Source organism: Agrilus planipennis, unplaced genomic scaffold (assembly GCF_000699045.2).
Source record: "Agrilus planipennis isolate EAB-ADULT unplaced genomic scaffold, Apla_2.0 scaffold91, whole genome shotgun sequence".
In the NCBI taxonomy this organism is placed as follows: domain Eukaryota; kingdom Metazoa; phylum Arthropoda; class Insecta; order Coleoptera; family Buprestidae; genus Agrilus; species Agrilus planipennis.
Window position 1 is genome coordinate 353,768 of NW_020440825.1, and position 17,730 is coordinate 371,497.

General features: G+C 33.4%; 1 long non-coding RNA gene across 1 annotated transcript in view; it reads right to left on the bottom strand.

Moving 5' to 3' along the window:
• The window catches only part of LOC108735474, a 20,796-nt gene extending 3,486 nt beyond the window's left edge, over window positions 1–17,310 (bottom strand). Inside the window, exon 1 of the long non-coding RNA XR_003232217.1 lies at window positions 17,242–17,310. This is a non-coding gene — a long non-coding RNA (uncharacterized LOC108735474). The remainder of the gene's footprint in view (window positions 1–17,241) is intronic.
• Window positions 17,311–17,730: the final 420 nt, after the last annotated feature.

A 17,730-nucleotide genomic window follows, 5' to 3' on the forward strand; every position in this document is an offset into this window, starting at 1 on the left:
CCCGGATTTGTCCTAGTTTAGAGGGCATCGGGGGGGGGCTTCATTTGTAGTCCTGGTTTAAAAATTTAAAGTCTTGGGCCCCCCGCCACACACGTAAAAGAAATCTAACTGATTATTAAAACAATTTGTAACAAATTGTAATAAGATTCTGTTTTGTTAGGTACATTTAAAATGATGATAAAAAATGACTAAATTTAATTTTATGATCTGAAAATCAATAAAAAGGTGATTTATGACATTTTCAACTGTTTTTTATTACACTGACTATGTTTAGGTCCGGGTTCTGAACTCTAAAATCCGGGGTTTTCACGCGTCTTGTCCTAGTTTCCAAATTTTAGAGATGGCAACCCTATTTTCAAACAACGTTAATGCCTCCGCCACCCTCATCCAATTAAAAATGATTATGTTGTACTAAAGAATCACATTAAGTAAGTAGGTAGGTATGTAGGCACTATGGTAAGTAAGATAATGCAACACTTTTGTCGTAATTCGTCTACTATATAGCAATGCAAAATATAAAATAGTTTTCATGGTATAAGTTCCTTTGCAAATCAAACCATTCGAAAGGCACATTCGACGGTTATTTTGCCAACGGCACATATTAGTTGCATTCAGGGACGCTAGAGAGCAGTTAAAACTTATATTATAATCCCCAGAATGATAGGTCATAAAACGCGCATTGTGTTGTTGTAAATCACGTTATAGCTGAAGCAGACTTCGCTCGTATTTCATACCTGCATGAATGCTTGATGAAAATTTACTGTCGGTTAATTGGGTATTCCTAAACAAATTCTTAATTAACTTTGTGCAAGCCAGCAGCCGAAGCACCGCCATTGCCTACGCCTATTTTAGATCGAACAAAGACACGCTGTTCACATTTTATGGCACTTTATCTAGGAAAAGTCTTTTCGACTGTAACACCCCACCATTTCCCATAAATTAATTCAACTTTGATGACGAAACATATTTCTATACTCAGAGCTGGACTGGCCCGGGGTGCATTTGCACTCAAAAAATGTGAAAAAAAAAAGAGAAATTAAAAAAACCTTAATAATATTTTTGATAAATTAGCTGAATCGTCTAAGATATTTAAAAATTTATTGTTTGCCTAAAATGTACAAATGATGTAATAAAAAATGTTCGAATAACATTTATATTGAAATTTGTATATAATCTCTCCTTTTATTTAATTATTATTTCCTCAAAAATATATTATATTCGAAAAAATATTAAGATTTTTATCCTTCATTGACATTGAACTGCTGTTCTACGCACATTTACATGTGATAGATATTGTATAATATTTATAATATGATGGAAGCCTTCTTCCTGGCAGTCTGCAATAACGAGTGATCCGATTCTGTCTGTCTGTTATCGTGGTTTTCCAGCAAGGACAGTTCCAAGATAAATTTCCCTCCAAAGAAGATGTTTTATCGCGAAAAAGAACAACTTCAATTGCTGACATGAAAATACAAGAACTTATATAATAAAAGTTGGCCAATAAAATTGCTTTATATGGTTCATAAATTTTTAGTCGTAAAATGCTGAAATGTGCATGGTAGTAGTGCATTTAATGGAGGCTCTCCAATTCGGAGATCTATCCGTTTATTACTTTATATCTCGGCAAGTCGTTACAGGTTGTTAGGACATGTTTCCTTATTTTTAGATTGAGTGATTTAATATCAATACAAACCTGTTATAGTTTTAATGTGATTAATAGCGTATTTTGTATCGAAGTTAGAACCTACCCTTAGTATGAATGGCAGTTATATTGCAATCTAAATTAAGAATAGAAAAGAAATGACTTCAGTGTGACTCAATTCCCTCGCTGGTAAGATGCCAGAAATTAGAAATTTTCAAATTTCTACGTACTTTCTAATAATCTATTGGTCTTAAATAGAACANAAATTTCCTCCTAACTTATTAAATTTATTTAAAAACGAGTGCTGTTAAAATTTGTGCACTTTCCCTTCTAAACCAGGCCATTTGGTTACATCGCACCCCGGGCCAAAATCTTATATACAATACACAAAAAAATTTGCTTACATTGACAATCTTCTTACTACATAGCGTATACCTATGTGCGTCAGATTTTAATTTTTTATACATTTTAAGTCATTAAGGTATCTTGATACAGCCTGGTGTAATGAATGGAATCATGAGTCAATAAGTATTGCGTGTTCGTATAAATCATCCTTATGAATTCGGCATCAGACATCATGCTTTCTACTTTACTGGCAGATGTTCAGGATATAATCCCGTATAATAAACTGCAATTACGAATGTGTTAAATATGCATAGTGCCCAATGGTTAAATGATCCAATCAGATTCCGTTTAAGTAGACCGAACATCTGGTCATTAGGTAAAGAGCAAGGAAAAATAATGTATTTTATGCATGTCAAAAGACTCCTGTAAAAGGTCATAGTAAGACAACAACTAATTCATACAAAGGCTTAACCTAAATGCTTCCAATTCGACATCTTTAGCTATGCGAAGGAACAGGGTGATTTTCCGTTTCGTCTACTTGGTTTGTCAACTTCTTCAACTAAATGTAAATTATGAAATCACTCGCCATTATAAAGTTATTGAAGGAAAGTCAGTCATCTTCTTTTTCAAAATTTTTGAATTTTTCGAAAAATTAAGAACACTATCATATTCTCTTCAAGCATAATATATACTTAGCCGAAATTGATAAGTAAAAGCTTGGATAATTGAAAGCCTTCGATTACTGTTTTCTCAAAGGTAATGATTTTGGCAATCATCCTTTTAGCTTCCAGCCACAGATATCACCTAATTAATATGTAAATAAGATTATAATGAAAACATGAGTTTATTGATATCGAACTTATGTTTTACATCGCAACAAATATTTACTCCTGGTTGCTGTGATTACTTGTTTTCGTACTTTGGTATTAACCACCCCCTTACCTCTAATTGTAAATTACAGTACACCAATAATAACTGGCTACCTTCAGTCCTCTTTACCCAGAAAATTTTATAGTCACCATTGGTACAGTTTCTGAGACTCCGTGTATTTTTGTAGCTTTGAGGTTTAGGTTAGTTGAAGCGAAATGGGATAAACTAATTGATTGATAAAGGAGTGAAAAGGAGATTCAAAGTTTGATATATCAATCAAAGTACAGCCCAAACCTCTGAGTCTATAAACTTGAAATTTTGGACAAAGTTTAACCATGAGAATGTCATTCACTATAAAATGAGCTTTGAAAATATCACCATTAAAGATGTAAAAATGGGATAATCTAATCGAATTTCACGCAGGTGAAGTCGTAGGCAAGAGGATATAAGATTAGGAGTTAAATTTAATTTCAGGTTGTGAAACACAGACAGTTCTTCTAGGGTTTCGTGAACAAATCGAAGACGATGTTAAAAATAAGAAAACAACGAGTATGTAACGTACAAATCGAACGGATTTTTGGTATTATTGACTTTACTGACTGCGGCTAAAAGTAGATTAAGTCATAAGTAGCATTAACTTAATCATTCCGTATGGAATTGCTTTGCTTAGTCTCACCTACCTATATGAAACCAAGAATATGTGTAACTGATTACCTTTTCGTAGAATTGCAATTTTATCGCAAAGTTAAACGTTTAAAGGATTCGAAAAGCGTATCGATTTGCGAAGCGGATTCGTTATTTCGCAGCCAGTTCTATGAACTTTTATAGATTTGAAGCAGTAAGTTGAACGGGGTCTATTTTTACGATCAGCTTTTTGGCTCCGACTTTTTACGCGCCGTTAAAATTTTTCCACCTTTGTTTTGTTTCAACAATTTTACTGTCGGTTCGTTTATCGTTTGCCGACTAAGTCGGGTCCATATAAACTTTGTAATATATGTTCTCCATGACATTTATGATCTGTTGCTCACCCAACGTTTTGGTTAATTTTTATTATTTCCCTCTCTATACGCTTGCTTTGCTAAAGAACGGAGTGAATGTGTGCGGCTGGTCTGCCGACCATATTTTACTTTAAATTAAAAATGCCGTTTCAATAATAGAAGCCAATCTTTTCTCCGATTTTTATGGGTAACCTTCAAAGACAAATGCACCATTCACTTAACAATCGAAACAGTAGAAAGACGTTTTATTGTTGTTTTTGTTATTATTATTATTAATATTAGGAAGCTGTTCAATAAATAACATTCCCAAAATCTCCCAACACATTTCACCTAATAAAAGAGTCGGACAGACCAGTTTCTAAGAATCGTGTTATTTTTCAAGCGAAACAATCAAAACGTATTACCATATAAAAAGTTTTGATCTTGCCGAGGAATTACAAATGGGTCTATCCACTTGGTCCGTAGATACTTATATTCCAAGCTCTCAAAATAAACAGCGAAAGCTCATGCTATTACTGGTGCAAAATAAAAACCGCATTCGGAAAAATAAAGAGTAAAATTTGTACTTTTAGGGATAACACTACGCCCTACACGCGAAATGATCTACTTACTTTACTTCTGTCACACAATGGACCTTTGTCTTTAAAGTAGCACATGAATCCGCAGGAACAACGAGACTGAATTAAAATATATGGGCAATAAATCCAAGAGACCTTCCTTTGTCCGCTAAGTACACTATAATCGTAAATACACCTTTCTCTTTACCTTCTTTCTCGCTACTATTTAAGCTCGAAATCTTGAATACAACTTTGAACTCCTTTTTAAAGAGAAGGAAATCATTAAAAGCATGCTTGATCAAGAATTCTCGGCAAAATAAGGACCCATTCTATACACTGCATTCTGGGAATGTTTATCAAAACTACTCTAGGGTTAGCGAGAAATATCATATGCACCAGGGGAGGAAATTAACATGCGGTCTGAGACATACTCGGTTTAGGTAAGTAATATATTATCAAGGAACTTAAGATGTTATAATTTATATGAGATTAAATACTTTCATTTTTATGAAACTCAATGAGTCTTGGGTTAGTTATGAAACTAAAAGTTATAATTTTATTTAGGTAACATCCACTCATCATTACTCAGGCTTCAGAAGCCATAACCGAAAACACGTTGATATACTTATTTGATTTTGATTGATAATGGTAACTTTAATGATTGATTTTGATGTTCGATGTACGTACTTAAATTAATATTATAATAAGTAATGATAACTTTTTCAAAATTTTTGAATTTTTCGAAAAATTAAGAACACTATCATATTCTCTTCAAGCATAATATATACTTAGCCGAAATTGATAAGTAAAAGCTTGGATAATTGAAAGCCTTCGATTACTGTTTTCTCAAAGGTAATGATTTTGGCAATCATCCTTTTAGCTTCCAGCCACAGATATCACCTAATTAATATGTAAATAAGATTATAATGAAAACATGAGTTTATTGATATCGAACTTATGTTTTACATCGCAACAAATATTTACTCCTGGTTGCTGTGATTACTTGTTTTCGTACTTTGGTATTAACCACCCCCTTACCTCCAATTGTAAATTACAGTACAACAGTAACAACTGGCTACCTTCAGTCCTCTATACCCAAAAAATTTTATAGTCACCATTGGTACAGTTTCTGAGACTCCGTGTATTTTTGTAGCTTTGAGGTTTAGGTTAGTTGAAGCGAAATGGGATAAACTAATTGATTGATAAAGGAGTGAAAAGGAGATTCAAAGTTTGATATNAATTAACTTAACGCTCCACACACTATTGTTAATTTATATACATTTTTGTTTTAAGAAATTGCTAAACATTTTGGTCTAGTAGTTTACAGTTTTAGCCGATGTCCTAAGACCGCATATCGAGAGCTCTGCTCGTTCCAACTATTTCTGTCTTGCTCACGCCTAGTGTATATTCTTTCTATCTTCGCTCTGATTTCTTCAAGGTTACAATTCTAACAAATTGAAATAGACTGTACCTTTCCTATCTCGTCTATTTGTTATTAACTTCTCTGTTCTCCTATTCTTTCTAATATCTCTTCATTTCTAACCTTCTCTATCCACGGTATCCTCATCATTAGCCGGTAACCCCACATTTCGAACGCTTCAAACTTTTCCGCCGCGCCCACCGTCCATGTTTCGCACCTATACAATCTTTTTCAAATTTCTAGATTAATCGTTCGCGAGCATAGTAGTGACTCTTTTTTATTGAAGGCGTCTCAACCCTGCGCTATCCTCTGCTTTATATCCCTACTACTCCTTCCGTCGTGACTTATCTGACTTCCTAGATACCTAAAATCAGTCACTTCTTCTATCCTTTCGTCTCCTATCTTTGTATTCGCCTTTTCCCTACTTTTTCTTCGCTTGCATAGCATTATTTTTGTTTTACTTTGATTTAGTTTCATACAATACTGCACCCTTTTATTCATTATAAATTAATTTAAAGAACATAACAGTTTAACGAGGATTATACATATGTACGTACATCAATGTAGCAATAATGTAGTTTTGATTTGGTGTGGAAACGGCTTATAGGTTAATAATGTCGTAAAATTAGGTACGGAGACAACCGGGACCCCGTGACTTTGTCACCTCGCTTTCTTGTAGCATTCAGTTGGCGTTTAGTTACGGTTTGAGAATTGGCCAATCTAATTTGTTAAGAGTCCGTTTATAACCGAAAATGATACAATAAAGAAACAAGGGAACTGAATGGCAATATGGTTGTCGGTACACGTGTTTTCTTTTTATTACTCTCGTTCAACTTGCACCTAAAAGATCAGGACGTATTGTATACGGGCACTAGGAAAAAATGTCGTAAAATTTTAATGGCTCTATTAAATTAGTTCTCACTTTTGAAAACTTGTTATGGGAAACAGGGTGCTTGGCGTTAGGAGGGTAATAAAAGCTTGTCTTGCATCTGAGATTAAATTGAATTTTTAAAATATGGTTCCCGAATTTCTTCGGACGACTCGAGAACGGTTTAACGTGAGCTAACCGTTCGCACGTTGGACCGAATGAAATGAGTACTTTTTAGGACCGGAACTAATTGTGTAATTCCCTTTTGTACCTTAACACATACTACACTATAGACACATAAACATGCACATTATCGTTATGGAAACTTTCGGTGTAAGGTTGGTCACACACTAGGTACCTGTACAAATTTTTAAAACTGAAACTGAATAGGTTGCAGTTGAACTTACTTTCATAACGGAAATGATAAAACTATATAGATTCACTTCAATTGTCTTACGATTAGTACTTTTGAAAATCAAGTTGATTAGCTTTTGGCAGGGGTCTCTAGAGTTTTTCCAGACCAGCAAATCCGGTAACATTAGTCAAATTTGATCACTAGTTTGTACGGCAACTCTTCGAGAATGACTGATGGTCAGTAGTTGAAAGCTGAATTGTGGTAGTTTTTAAAATAATTTCGTGAAACAGACCGAATGATATATGATTGGACACGCACCTCCACTCTTTCATATCCTCAGCTAAATACACGACAATCCGTTAAGAATGTGAACCACGTGACACTAAAACACGCTCCTGTCAATAAATCTATTCACTTGACGGTAGGGCTTACCGCACCCTTTGTCAACAGTATTGGCATATCTTCCCGTGTGCGTTTAACAAGAGGTTTTCTGTTCTAATTCCGAATATTAATTGTATTTTTAATACTATTATTATGTCATCATCATAAGGTCGTCAGTCCTAAGACTGGTTGGACATGTACCTCCACTCTTTCCTATCCTGAGTTAAACTTTTAAAATTTACCTAAAACTAGAACAGCCCACATCCTTAACTATTTGCCAACAGTAATCTTATCTAATCTAGAGGTCTACCTCTACCCCTCCTAACTCCCGTTTCTGCCTCAATCATGTTTCTGACTAGACCTTCATACCTGAGAACGTGTCCTACCAACCTATTTTTGCCTATTTATTATTGACTTCCATAGAGTCCTCTGTTCTCCTATTCTTTCTAATTCCTTTTCATTTCTAACCTCGGTATCCTCATCATTCACCTGAATTTTAGTTTAAAGAGATTTCTAAGTGAAATTTATTTATTGGTTTCTCATATTTCACATCAAATAATATTAAATCATTTTGATATGCAAATATGCAACTGATTATAAATACTGAAAGCTGAAATCTACACATCGCTTACGCAAGACCTTATCCAATGACTTGAAAATGTTGGACTCTCGTACAATTGGATCAAAGAAGTGAATCAAACGCCATAACGATGTATGGTCAAGAAGTTCAAATCCCAATCAAACAACTATAAGCCTCATTTAATGTCAGAAACCTATAAGATATTTGACTTTGAAACTGCCCGTTTATTTGGATGTTTCGGATTAATTAATAATCTTTTTTTTTTAATAAGAATATAAGGTTTCTATCATTTATGCTTTGCTCTATTCTATTATTGTTTCTGGAAAGTATTTTTCATTACTAGAGCAAACACAAAATCGTTGTAATTTGGTCTTGTTGTTGTCAGGTTTTATCGATTTTACCGAGTATTGCCCTATTTTGATCAACTCTGTTCTGTTTTTGACAAAGATGTTTAGATTGAAATGGACCAGATTAAATTCATTCAATACAGTTTTACATTTCATGTACTCTAATTTATGTTATATCAATGTATTGTTGTATTTTTCATTCTTCGGGAAAGCAGAACATAAAAGAAACGATACGTCTAACTGACTCGATGTATTCCCTTTCGACTTGAAGACGTATGAAAGAATAGTAGTAGTTTTTCCCAAGAATATTTAAAGTTAAGTTGACTCGAGAGCTTTCGCAACCATTATAAAAGTGGAACTTCAGTTTTATGTCCATTTTAAACTCAAATCCAGCCCGTAAAGTTCTCGATAGGAAACGTAGCTGCGGAATAAAACGTCCTGGAAAAGGTACTAGTACCCAGCAGCATTTCCTAGTACTATAAACACAGCCTCCTCCCACTCTTTATTTGAACTTGCGGCCAGTTTACGACACGAGTAATGGCACTCTTAGACCAGAAACTTTAAAAATGTTTGCACCGACACCTAATCTCAAATTTTATGGAAGATTGTAGTAAAATTTATTTCCGGTGTTAAATTCAACCTTACTGCTATTGGATTTTCGGAAAGAGCCGAGTCAAACATTCGCAGTATAAATTTTAATTTATGGCCTTTGCTGCACTCAACTGGAATGAATTTTTCATACGTGCAATCTACAAGACCGCCTTTACTTTCCGAAACGACGTCGTCTTGATTCAACCCTGTAATGATGAACACTTTTTAAGAAAACTGACCTGCTTTCAATATACAATCGCCTCTTCCGGAATTTGATGAGATTTTCAAAACTCATGCCCCTAAACCACTTAAAAGTTTTCGCAAAACTTTATAAACATTGGATGGGAAAATACAAGAAAGATGCAATACCCACTTCATCCAGCTATGATATTATTCTGCTTCTTAAATAGATCATAACATACATACCTATATATGTAGGTCTATTCACACATCAAAATTTTACCATTTTTTATCAAATACTGATAGTGTTTTTTAGAAGAAAACTTTCTATCCTTGTCACCTCCTGAGGAAATTACGAGTTGAAATTCGAAAACACATTATTACACAATTACTTGTTTAGATTAATATTCACGTGAAGTCAACAGAAAAGTTTTTGGAAAGTTGATAGAACTCTACCTAATATGGATTTTCAAAATTGTTCAGTTTTTAATTGTATTCTATTTTTGTGAAATGGTAATATGGTATTTAGGGTTCCTAATTAATTTCTTGCATACCTAATTAATATAAGTTCTTATGTACCTACTAGGAAATAGCTTCCTACTTAAAAAATAACAGTTTAAATTAAACGCGTCGTCTCTGACCATGTATTTATTGTACGTAATTAAATTTTACTTTATATTACTTTTTTACTCTTCAATTTGTACATGTGTATATTATCTATTACTAATGTTTTGTTAAATAAGTCAGGTACCTACATTCATATTTTAAAATCTACAGCATTTTCATATTTTTTTACAGGCTCGATTTGAGTTTTATTTATTTTAATTATATCTACGTAGCTAATTACTGAGTTTATCTAATTTCTCATTATTGAATACTTTCTACGTTATTAAGTTTGTCCTGAATAATATTCTATAATATTGTACCATAAATACATAACTTCTTATTGAAGATATTATAGATATCTTGTCAGTGACATAAAAATAACTAAGATCTCTAGCATCTCAATGGTTATTACGTTAGATCTACTCGTTGTAGTACGAGAGAACGGGTAGCGAACGGGTGTGTCAGTTTATTTAGTGTGGTGTTAGGACATTTTATAAAAACTGTAAAACTTTATCAATATTCGAATTAAAAGTGATGGCAAAATTCGCTATACCCGTTCAAAAGTCCACAGATGACCAACAAACTTAAAGGTAAGTGTAAATTAAAAGTAAATGTAAATTTTGGCGTCAGGTCAATGACCTCTTTCACACGTATTGAAATTATTCGTTTTATTGTGATTAATTGTACGCATATTAAGTTGAAACTGATATTTGTGGTGTACATTGGGATTGGGAAATGTACTTTTTGTAATTTGAACTACTTTTCCTGTAAAATTCAACTGTATTTAGTATGTACGTACAGTTTAAACTTGGCGTTCATGATGGCGGCTGGTTAAGAAAATTCCAAATAAATTTAATGCATCTAGGCATTAGTTTATATTGTATAAATGTGCATCAATGGCACGTTTGTGGTAAGTAGTCATAAGGCGTTAATAGCAATTTAATTATTAAAAATTGTGTAAATATTTACAGCAAGAGTTATTAGGCAAATCTCAGTACTCCGAAGAATATGTAAATGACTACGTATCAAGAATACATTTGAAAATTATTTCTTGACATATTATATAGATATTTAGCGACATTATTCCAAAAACAGAAAACAAAAGGAAACCATAATTTCACCCAGAAGGGGCCGTCCGCTAAGTCACATTTTCAGTGACCCCCCCCCTCACAAAAGCTAAGCCTCCCTTACAAGCCCCACAATTCTTAATTAGATTAAATATTAACGTTTTAGGTATATTTTATAGTTGTAGACTGAAGTGTTTTGTTGTACCCTACGTATATGGAAACAGAACTGTTATTATAGGCAGCCATTTCAGTTTAACCGGTTAATAAGGGTGTCGTCAACGAAAAGGTTGGAAATATTCGGGGTGGAATATCTGTTGTTTCCTCTCAAAAATAAGCTGGAAATTTTAGAACGAGATAGGATGTAGCGTTGAAAGCAGCAACATCCGAGAGCGCGCGTGCAATAATTTTGTTGGTCGATCCTATAAAACACTGGCTCGGTTCGCACTTTAAACGAATGCATACAACGTTTACGAAAATAAAATTAATAAATAGCAACAGTTTCGCAGTTTTATATTCCATACGTTGCCGTATTTATATACCTGTGCAGAATAAGGCTGTAAAATATACAGCCGCTGTAAAGCGTTGCACGGCTCATGGCTGGCGCTATGGCCCATTTTGACTTTTGTGAAGCTGCAGTAACCCCCGCCATTGCATCCCTCACTTCTGTTTAGCTTTAGCGTGCTATCATTTTGACTTCGACGTTCTTTTTTATCAACACTTCTACTTTCATGAAGTATACGTATATTTCGGTGCTTTATTTCTCCTCCTTCTTCTGATGTCTACGTGTATTTACTTCTTAACAGAGGTTGGGTAGTAAATTCCTAAATTTAAAATAAATGTGAATGAATTCAAATAGAGAATTTCAAAAACTGTAAATTAAAGTGAGTATCAACTAAAAAAGCATCAGTTCAAAATCACGTCTTTATACGAAAATTCTTGGATCAAATATGTTTTTAAAACATTGACCAGTTTGACGCTTTAAACTTAGTGTAAACTGTCTGTTTTATCCAACGAATTGCTAGTTTTATAAACAATAATAGGAGCACTTAATAAGAGACAACAAAATTTTTTTTTAAATTAATTTATCTTCCCTGGGGGATATAGGTTATTGCTTGAGTCTTAAAAATTTGATAGTTAATAAGTGTAACATCAACTCATCGTTTTGTTCACAAGAATCTACGTACTGACACCCTCAATTTAATAATCTGTAATAACCAATAAAATAAATTAAAAATCGACAATTTTTAGTAGGTAATGAAGTACTTGCATTTTGGAAAATGTAACAAATTAGAAAATAAAACAACAATTCGTACTTCTATAATTGGCATTTTGTCAAGTTTAAGCAGACAATGTACGCCTTGTGTGGTACATACAGACATTATTCTTGAAAGAGAAATTAAAATACCTGCATCGTTGAGCATAGGACGTACAAAATTTCTATTTTATCTTTCTGTGCCGCAAGTTGCAGTTTCTATTATTTTGTTGTTAGATATAATGGTACCAACTACAATTAGATGAACTTGTTAAGCTGCTTATGACTATTTTATTAGATGCTAGAGCCTTGTTATACTGTTAAAATTTGTAAAGGTGTTATGGTGCTGAAATAGGTATAAGAGTATCAAAAAGAAAATTGCTGCAAAGCAATGGCGGCTTGTGAGCACTGAGGATGTTTTCAAACTACGGTTTTATGGTTTCATTTTTAAATTTAACAGATGGTTGTTTTGATAATTCAAAGTTTTGTTTATTCGTAGAAAAGAAGTAAAAGAAACCTAGAATGTTTACGATGAGAACGGAAACATCAATTAATTTTTCATTTATATTGTGAACACGTTACAGAGAACAATGGATCTTAACTATACTTTTATTGATAATTTTATTACTTTCATTAGCATGTGAATAATAACCACCTTCGTTACTTTTTACAAGAAATAAGCAAATTTTTGGAGTTCCCTTACTAATAATTACTATATAGGATTAAAAATTAAAACAAAAAAAGGTTTTGAAATAATTGGTTGGTAAAAAATAGCAGGAAAACACTAAATAATAATAATAGCAAAATACAGATGGCGTTTACCACGCCGTCTGTAGTAGTACGTTGAACGCTGTTCGAGCAATGTGGTAGTTTCTACGAATCAGTGACCACGAAGTTAATATTAATAACGTTACCTTTAAACATATCAGCAGGTTATCTAAATGCGTTTATGTGTACAGATGTATTTCAAAACAATAAAATTAGGGTTTTTGTTACTTACAGGTTATCTAATTATATTTGTGAACCTTCAATGCGATTTTTATACAAATATTTTTTGATTTTAATGTTATCAATATTAGCATGCATTACGAGTGAACTAACTATTTTTCGATTCTTTATTGTAATCTATTGAATGCAAAATATGTATACATAGTCAAAGTCGAGTTTTATGAAACAAGTCAATTTCATTAAGGCATACGCTTAATGATTTTATGGGCATTCTTGAAATTGAAATAAAGACATAAAAATTTTAATGCACTTTTTTACGACGAAGTTGCGCAATGCCCGTTTAATTGCACAAATGTTTTTAATTCGCAATAAATAATCGTCTAGTCGATTTTGTAGCGACGGACTTCTTGAGAGGTTGCGTGGAAGAAAGGCGGTATGGGTTTTACGAGGCCGCCGGGAAATCCGTAAATTTCCCGAAAGATCGATCAGGAACGACACCTGGTTGTCGTTGCGACTAACCGCTATTTAGAAGAAAAAAGAACCATAAAAATAACATAAAATCCTATCCAGCAATCGACACATTTAATTACAAATTTGCTTTTAGCATACCCTCACGGGGCAAGTGCGTTAGTAGTAAAAAAGTCGATCTGCTTTTAATTGAATGTGGGCATATGTAGGATTCGGGGGTGGCCAGATTGGAATTTTTAGTGCAGAAGAAATGCCCATATAAAACGCTATAAACTTTAGTTACAAATGAACAGCTCGATGCTGTCTTACAAAAATTGGCAAGACGAAAAAGTAGTATAAATAGAGTACCTACTAAATACGTAGGTATCAGCATCATCAACTAATATATGATAAGGATTTGTGTCTATTAGTTCGGTGATCTAGTCTAATGTAGAATTTAAATAAACAAGCAAATTATAGTTATCCCTGTTCATTTATTGTTGATTTTTTTTTCTTATTAACTTCTTGAAATTGGGAACTGATAACTTTGGGTACGACGTCCGATGATTTAAATTATAAGTTGAGATAAGGTTGAACTAGACCGTCAACCCTTAAATTCATTTGTATAAAATATTAAAATAAAATAATAAAATAANTAATTATCAATCGAATTACAATGAAAATTGTCAATTTATCTGCTCGTACTGATTCTACAAGCAGTTTTATCTGTGCTGTTATTGGTCGTCGTCTGTCGTCAATATATGACAAAACTTTTAAACCTGCCCAGTTAAAAATATCACTCAAAGAAAGCAGGAAATTATGAAATTGACTGTCACTGATTCAATTTTAGTCATCAGGTATTTATTTTAAAATTGAAACTTAAAGTCAGACATACTAATTAATTAATTAAGTCCGCTTTCATGTCAGTTCCCAATAGATTTATGTCCAGAACTCAAAATGGTGGATGATGGTATTTAGTGCGTTAATGTAACTTCCTTCTCACCATTTTCGTTCGAAAACGTTTCAGGTTTAATTAGGACACCATCAAGTTTGCTTAGGTTTACGTTTTGTTATAACTCGTAAATGGTAACAATTAACATAAACGCCCATATTTAAAATTAACGCTGATTGCATATACATGTACCTGAACGGATTAGCAGGGATATAAAGTTTAACAACATTAAAGTAGGTATCAGCTAATAATAACTAACAATAAGTAGGACGATTAACTTGTTTTGTATTCACCCATAAATACAGTTAATTATTAAATAGTACGTTGCTTCTCAAAGTGTGAGATTTCTTCGAAATGAATTCTTGTCTGTTTACTTGTAACGTGGCCATTACGAATATGTAGGTGGTATTTACTATAAATAAAGTCGAAATTCTAGGAAATAGTGCAAATGATACATGTAAGCGCGAGTTTTCTCTTAACTTAGAAGTTTCTGTTTCTCGGTACGCAAAGTACAAAGTTAGTTTAATTCTGGTTATATCCGCAGCGGACATAAAAATCTGTCGGCAAGCATGTGTGAACTGTCAACAGTCCGGCAGACAAGACGAATACCTCGTAATAGTTTATGCATGGGAAGGTTTTGTATATTTATACTCGCATGATGACAGGAATCAAAATTTCGCCCCCCCTAAAATCAGGATCAACTTAGTTTAAAACATTTTACAAAAACCAAAAAAACCGCAAAAGCTCTCAATTTGAACAAAGTAATACATATTTTTACAGCATTAAACAAAAAAGAAGCTCCTAAAGAGTGGAGTTTATGTAATATCTAAGTAGAGGCAATACATCGCCATCTGGCGGGTATTTGCTGCTACCAAGAATATCTTCCATACCTATTACACACAAGAGCAGTTGTTTCTACAAAACGGCACTGTACACCATAGTAATGTAACTGTTTATTCATAAAACAGTTAGATTTTTGTCGAATTTTGCCTGAAACCCAAGGAAAATTGGTAAATAAAATTGTTGACTGAATGCCTCGTTAGGCATTACAGAATAGACACAAATGTTGAATATTTAGATAACAACAGCAAGAACAACAACAAGAACAACAGTTTAGCTAAATGCTTGGCTGCGATTTAGTTTAATTAGCTTGGAACGGATGCAAAAATAATAAATTTTAACTGACCAAAAGGGAATAACTCGCTATAGCTATTCCTCGTACCGCAACATTAACCGCGATCGTAAAGTTTGCTTTATATCCGTTTTATGGCGTTTGTAAAATATTGCATTTGGAGTATAATATATGCACTTGACTGCAGTGGAAGCCCAGACGACCCAAATAATACATCATAGTAGGTATATATTTTAAAAGACCGCTTTTAATAACGCTTTGTTTAACAATATGTTCATTCGGAAATAAGTAAAATAGGAACAGCAACTCTGTCTGGTCAACGTAACACAGACATAATAAAAACAGCAGGATACAGGCAAGAGTTTGACATGATTTTTCTCTCAGCAGCCATTATTCCTTTTTGGTTGAAATAGTTTTCCTATTAACAAGGTTTTAAGAAAATTTTCAAAAATTACGTCAGGAGGACTGTAATATTCTGATAGATTTTTCGATTTTTTGAAATTATTCCCCATTGGAATCGCTTTCACTTAAAATACGAAACCTAAATAGTTAAAGTTAATTTAAATTGGTATGCAATCAAGTAACGTATTTGGTCATTCGACGGCTTGTTAGTTTTGATTGTACATTTATTCTTTAAATTCTATATAAAAATATAGGTGGAAGTAGTTTAGAATGACTTGAACCTTCTTCGTAGATTCCCTCTGTTAACTGATTTCTACATTTCTATCTATTTTCTTGGAGTTCCATTCCTGATGGTTATAATCCATATATGGAATAACAGCCCATCCAGTACATTTTTATCCTGTCTTGACTAACTGACTGACTGACGCACAGCCAAAACTATTGGACCAATTTGAATGAAACTTTGAATGTGTACTGACTATTAAAAATAGAATTTTAAGATCTCAAATATAGTGGAACTAATAAGGATCCAGATCGATATGGTAATGGTAATGGAACATAAAAACTTGTTTCTACTTAAGAGTAATTGTAAGGGAATTAAAATTACTTCTACAGGGTTTATGAATTTGAAAGTATGTTTTCATGATCGTATATTTCTCATGTTATAAATCTATTGTATAGACGGAAATAAAAAGAAAACGGAAAAGAAAATAATTTAATTGAACCAGGTAGGCAGGGGAAAGTTGTTTGTATGCAGTAGATGTCACTGCTTAGGACTATGATAGTACCGAGAGAGAGACGCATTGTTCTGGTCGTAGGTACTAACGTTCTGTTGATAATGGCGTTATAAATCACCGTGCGATTTTGATTGCACACATCAATGTATCAAGAAACTGTATATGTAAATATTATTTATAGGCACTAAGAAGAAATCGTAAAATTCGACAATTTATACGATTTCCCTGTCGTAAATATTCGCCCACTACGATCTCTTCTACTGCCATGACAATGGTGATAATTGCTTCTAGAAAACACGCAAAGTAGACCCATAGACTTAGAGAAAGAGCCCGGGCAACAGGTGGCGTTTTCCCCCTTCACTTCTATAATTGCGGCCAGAGGGTGCGAAACCCAGCGTATGAAACGAATTATGTAACGTGGTGGACGTTAGCAGGAACCGTCAATGTTATAGTTATTAATTTATAAAAATACTCAAGTTGGACGTTTAAACACTACATCAACGATTTAAGTAAAATAAGACGGTTAATCGTTNTTACGAATTAATGACGAAATTATCAGCTTACTTTTACGCTCTACTCCTTGGCCTTGGTGGTACTGGATGTGATTCTGTCGGAGAACCGGGCGGTACTTAAAATAAAATAATAAAATAAAATATGTAATTGTCAATCGAATTACAATGAAAATTGTCAATTTATCTGCTCGTACTGATTCTACAAGCAGTTTGATCTGTGCCATTATTGGTCGTCGTCTGTCGTCAATATATGACAAAACTTTTAAACCTGCCCAGTTAAAAATATCACTCAAAGAAAGCAGGAAATTATGAAATTGACTGTCACTGATTCAATTTTAGTCATCAGGTATTTATTTTAAAATTGAAACTTAAAGTCAGACATACTAATTAATTAATTAAGTCCGCTTTCATGTCAGTTCCCAATAGATTTATGTCCAGAACTCAAAATGGCGGATGATGGTATTTAGTGCGTTAATGTAACTTCCTTCTCACCATTTTCGTTCGAAAACGTTTCAGGTTTAATTAGGACACCATCAAGTTT